General features: G+C 41.5%; 1 long non-coding RNA gene across 1 annotated transcript; it reads right to left on the bottom strand.

Annotated features, from left to right (window-relative positions):
- Positions 1 to 976: 976 nt before the first annotated feature.
- On the bottom strand, positions 977 to 4,644 carry LOC136505741 (uncharacterized). Its single transcript, XR_010771294.1, has 3 exons — positions 4,101 to 4,644; positions 3,042 to 3,210; positions 977 to 2,567 (listed from the first exon to the last, which is right to left on the bottom strand). It is a non-coding gene; the product is annotated as an uncharacterized lncRNA (long non-coding RNA).
- Between the last annotated feature and the right edge of the window lie 1,356 nt (positions 4,645 to 6,000).

Genomic DNA, 6,000 nt, shown 5'->3' with positions numbered 1-6,000 from the left:
TTATGTGTCAATTGCATAATCTCCTTGCTCAAAAAACAACAAATTTTACGATCTACATTCTGATTCCTTAAACTCAGTTTACTGTACATATCTGGTTCAAACCAGCTGTTTGAGCCTGAACGCCACCGTAGCTCGGCGGGAGTTTTGGCGATGATTTCCGTCATGTGAGTCACACATGAACCCATGGTACGTAATTGACAAATATATGCCAAGAACCCTGTTCTTTCCGGTCCTCATTTGATAGTCATATAACAACTAGTTTTTTTTTTTTTTGCCGATGAGATCAACTCCTAATATATCATGTTGAAACTAAAATATTTAGAAATAACTTAGAATAACAAATATATCATGCACAAACTAAATCAAAATATTATTTGAATTAAATTAATCATGTATTAGTAGCCATTTTAAAATTAATATCATCATTAGACATAGAGATTACTTTTAAATAATTTCGTAGGGTAAATATTAGAATTCATATCATCAGTCTTGGTTATAGTAGGGACAACTTTTAGTCGTAGATACCAGGTACTTTATTTTCTTCAATGATGCGAATAAATAATGTCACATATTCCATATTTTTTCAGCTGCATATCTAGATCCGGTTACAGAAAATAATAAAGAACAGATTTTCGATATATCTATTTTAGTATCTATATTAGAATAGGTAGCGTACCCGTGCGTTGCTACGGGATAACTAAATTTTTATACTTAAAATACACGAATCGCACGATAAGATAATAATATTATGAAAATAAATACCGACATTAAAGTGACATTTAATCCAAAAAAGTAAAGTTCGTGCCCGTGCATGGCTACAAGAACGCAACAAATAAGACCACGGCAATCGAAGTCTAAATGTGTGTTATACATTTACCAAAAAACGATGTTCGGAGTGTGTTTTTCGCGATGTGCCGTAGCAAAGAAAACAAAGACAATAAGAGGGAAAACATATGATAAATGAACATGGCAAAACTTAACAAATAGATTTATTAGTTCTATATATAGGTTCATACCCGGAACAAAAAAAAAACAAATACAATCATAACAATTGAAGTCTAATAATGTTATACCTTTACCAAAGAAAAAGGGATGCTTTGAGTGTGATTTTCGTGATGTGCGGTAGAGAAAACAAAGACAATAAGAGGAGCATGGAAAATATATGAGGAATGAAAATAGCAAAACTTAATTAATTGCGTTGCAAGCGCAATCTTATAGAAAAGCATGAGTGGACACAACGACTAATCCCTTCTTGAAAAAAATATGCACTAAACAGAGAAGTTCCGAACCAAAACATCCATAGGCTACATGTGCTCTTTGGCTGCTTGTTAAGAGCCAGTGGCATGACATGTGAAAGTGTCCTCGAAGAGTCCACCCTGCTAGGAAGCTCTTGTTGCAGACTATGCCAATGTTTATGAAGCCTACGTGAATCCTGATGCCATATCGGAATCAATGAAGACGACAATAAATCACACTTGATAACAGTAAGAAGAAACAATACAAAAGTGTGATGATGACCACAAATTATAGGAAGAACACTTTTACTTTTATATAGGAATGCTTATATGCATGCAATGCATAGGTTTAACATCACAGTTATGGTAAGAAGACAAAAATAATAGGTAACCTAGATTTTCTTTGGGAAAGTCACACAAAATAGTATGGTCTATAGCCTAAAACCAGGTGGAGCCATGTCCATTTGCTCAACAATTCTCATAACTTGGGTTGAAAACCCATATCAAGCCATCTATCTTCCGTGCTTATAGGTCAAGATATCTAATTGATTGCAAAGATGCTCTTGTCTTTTCGACAAATCGACTAATCGACCAGGAGTGGCCACAGGCCATAAGAAAGTAAACAACGCTCTAGAAATCTCTTAACTGCACAAAGAGAAAACAAACTTAAGAAAATAATTTATGGCAAACACATTGACCATTCCAGACCAAATGTGTGGTGAAACATCTTAAATTTAAAATGGTAAATCTGGGTACTATATGCTGTGATTCATAACATAGAACTTCTTGAGGGTGCAATAATGCATCTGAGCTAAATACACCTTCATTAATGTCCATGTTCAAGGATTGAACATAAGGTTATCTAGGTTAAACAGAAGCAATATCTCTATTTCTTCTACATACATATATGGCTAAACAGAAGCAACCCGACCCTCGCCTGTGCAATACGAGGAGACCACGACTCGAACCCGGGACCTTCCGGTTACAGGCGGTAAGACTCTATCGCTTGCACCAGGCCCGCCCTTTAGGCTTCCCTGTGTGTGAGGCCATTCCAACAGAGAAGCACAAAACTACTTGGAATAATTGATGCCAGGAATCATAGAATGTTAACCATAATGGCAGCAACTACAACTATAAGCATGGCAGGGCCAGGTTATAAACGGATTGTCAGATTTTATTCAGACAGATAAAGGTTCTGATTTTCAGACATGTACTGTGTACCTAACCAAGATTGAATTAAACTTGAGGGACGGCTTGCTATTTCAGATGCAGGGTGAACTCAAAGAGACAATAAACCTTGAAACTGAACAAATCAATAGTAGGGCAAAGCTCCTGCAAAAATATATCAATCCCCAATCAGAGCAAATAAAATAGAATGAAACTGAACAAATCGGTGGTGAGCACACAGAAGATTCTAAATAGTATAGCTCCTAAATAGTACAGGCCCCATGGATTATTAAAATAAATTTGAGATGAGATGCAAAAGTGACACAAGATAAAGTAGATGCATGTAACATGCTCAGTTGTAGTGTTGTTCTTGTTTTTAAAAAAAAATCTTACATCGCTGCAGTCCATAGGTCAGGCTCCATGTATATTTATCGTTATAAATTCTACTCCAACACAATTTTAGAAACAAAACTAATCTCTGAGGGGGAATATGGTCTAGGATCTCATGCTCTGAGTACAGCACTAAACCAAAATGACATACCTTAAACTAATAGTCACATCCCAGCAACCACCAGACTGATGTGATTCTTTACTATGCTGTACAGAAAAAGAATAAATAACTACCAATAGATTATTTACCTGTTTTATGAATTGATCTTTGTAGTGGTGAGATCACTATGAATCTCAGGCTCAATATCAACACTGGGTTTTATTACACCATGTTTCATTTTCTTTTCCTGTGTATGGAGCTTTGGAAGAGGAAGGATCACATCATCAGCATTCGCTCAGCCAAAAGCAGTGACCGTTTCTACAAGAGAAAAAAAAAATCAACATTCAGCCCAAGAGTATAGCTCCCACATTTCGTTTGAGACTTATTAATAAAAGTCAAAAGGTGCATCCATGCTTCGCCCATTTAAGAATTGCACAAATTTAGAGCACAAGCGAGTAGCTGACTTTAGCCACTAAAAAAATTAAAGGTGTTATCATCAAAGAGAAGGTGAAGTGAAGAAGCAAGATAAAATTTTCAATATAACCAATGAGCATTCTCACTATACATTGCTATTTCACAGATCGATCATTCTTTGTCATAGCGGTTTGAATATTTGGCAAGAGAACTCCATCTTGAGAAATGCCGAAATTAATATCTTAACCATACCAAACCAAAAGTTAATCAAAAGATGTTTTCACTACAGACCCATAAGCCAGTAGGACATGGGCAGAATTAGGTCCATTCACTCCTTAAGTTTTGAGACAACTATCGAGAATGCCTTATGAGATTTTTTTTTAAAATATTTTCGTTGCTGGAAGAAGCAAAGGTCCTCAACTGGCCAGCTGCTGTTGCTAAGATATTCCCATGGACGATCTCCACCCGCCGGATCCCGGCACAAATGGCGCTGGCACGGTCGCCGCGCTGCCATTGCTTAATTTTTCTCACAGAAGCATTCAGCAAGCAGAGAAAAATTCATATCTTTTAACACAGCCATCCGACAAACAACAGCTATCACAACACAAGTGATTACAACGAAAGGAATGTACTTCTGAACATCCATCATATTCAGGGCAACTGTATATATTTCAATTCAAAAAAGAAAAATACATTGTACAGGTTATTGGACCTGAGTATACTTGTAATTTGAACACTACAATCAATCCAAAGGGAATACAAAGAGGGTCTTAATGGTTTAGTGAAAAACTTACATTCAGTACTGTGACAGGCATTCCGTCGAGAATCTGGTGGAAGCACCGGCAGAGGCACGCGTTCCGGCCAGCAGTGGAAACCGAAGGCTGCGGCGGCGGGGCGAAGTGGCGGAGCACGCCGGCGGCGGCCGTGTGCAAAACGGCCACATCTAGGGGCGCTGCGTGGAGAGCGAGTCGAGCAGGTAGAGGCACGGGCGGATAGTTAGGATGTAGGTCGGTGAAGGCGAGCGCGTCGTCGGGGCGGCCCGAGGCGGCGCTTGGACTCCGCGAGTGCCGAGTGCGTGCTCATCGGGGAGGAACGTGGGAGGCAAGGCGGCCGGAGTGGAGGCGGTGGACGAGATCCTGTCATCCTGGGTGCCGGCTAGGTCACTGGCTCTCGGCGGTGGTTGCGTGCGGTGGTTGCGTGCGGCCGGAGTATTCTGGATGGATGGACAGCGCGCTGGCGAGATCCGACTCGGCGGCGGCGAGCGTAGCAAGCGCTGGGAGGAACCGGGCCCACGTGTCCTCTCGCGCGGACAGGGAGAGGCGGAGAGCCAGGCGACAAGAAATGCACACACACGTACACAACCAGGCCAAGAGGCGACATGCTCCGCGTCGCGCACTTAAATTCCGAAATAAATTCAGAAAAAATGCGAGACTCGTGTCAAATCGAGGACTTAAAACTCATATGGACAGCTCGCCTATGCATCGTTATTTTGGGGACAAAAATACAACAATTATTACTCGATGCAGGGAGTACTCCACCACCGAGCAACAACAACGTCGGACGTTACGTTGTGTGAAGCCTAATCAGCGAGACCTACCTTTCACTCAATCAAGCCCACGGCCTCGTTTGGATGGCTGGGTAGCCCATCGAACTTGTGGCCCATGGACGTGACTTGGCTGCAAATTTGAACCAAATACACCTAAGAGTTGAGGACAAAGAAGAGCATGGCAATGCAGAGAGAAGACTCGTGGGCCAGAGAAGCTAACTGTGTGGTTAACTGAATATGGGCCTAACATGCTCACTCGGCCCAACTTCTCCGGTCCATCAATAAATCTAGAGAATATATAGCCCGGATGCAAGTTTTTGAATAGTAAAGAGAAAAAGGAAAGGAAACTCTGAGAGAGAGAGAGAGAGAGGAAACGATGCGTTGGATATACCTTCATCTTCATGTGCTTGTATCTCAAGATATCTTCTGAGTGTATGATTATGTGGGAAGGATAATAATAGGTTATATCGTGTTTTGGAGGGGTGATGAAATGAGTTGAATTGGCCGGATAGAAAGCGGAGTAGCTCATTATCTTTGGGCCTAAATTGGAAGGACGACAGAACCTTGCTGCGTAATTGAAATTATAGATCGCGAGAAGGGCAGCGATATTATGATTTTTGTTTCTCTACTATTGGAGATTTGGAATGTACATATTATAATACTCCTAGAAAAAAAAAGAAATACGTTGTTCTTGGTCACGCCATTGCGACTTTCTGATCATGTTTCAGAGATGCACATACAACACATGTGGTACAATGTACAAATGAACAAGAGGGAACAACTATATACTTCACTGACGCCTGCTAACGGGGCAAAACCCGCCCCAAACCCACCCCGCTCCACAGCATATGAGGCACACTATTGGATCCGCCGCCTTTGCCGAGTGCCGGCCGCACTCGGCAAATGAACCTTTGCCGTCGGCAAAGGCTTTGCCGAGTGCGGCTCTCGGCAAAGCCCACTCAGCAAAGAAGTGGTCGGCAAAGGAATCTTTGCCGAGTACCATGTGGCAGGCACTCGGCAAAGGATTTGCTGAGTGCCACACCAGCACTCGGCAAAGGTAACGAGCGCTGTCAACTTGACGGCACCCTTTGCCGAGTGCCGACGTGTCAGGCACTCGGCAAAGGAATTTTTTTTTTGAAAAATTCTTC

Source organism: Miscanthus floridulus, chromosome 14 (assembly GCF_019320115.1).
Source record: "Miscanthus floridulus cultivar M001 chromosome 14, ASM1932011v1, whole genome shotgun sequence".
Taxonomy (NCBI): domain Eukaryota; kingdom Viridiplantae; phylum Streptophyta; class Magnoliopsida; order Poales; family Poaceae; genus Miscanthus; species Miscanthus floridulus.
Note: the sequence above shows the minus strand (reverse complement) of the source record. Positions and strands in the feature narration are given on the sequence as shown.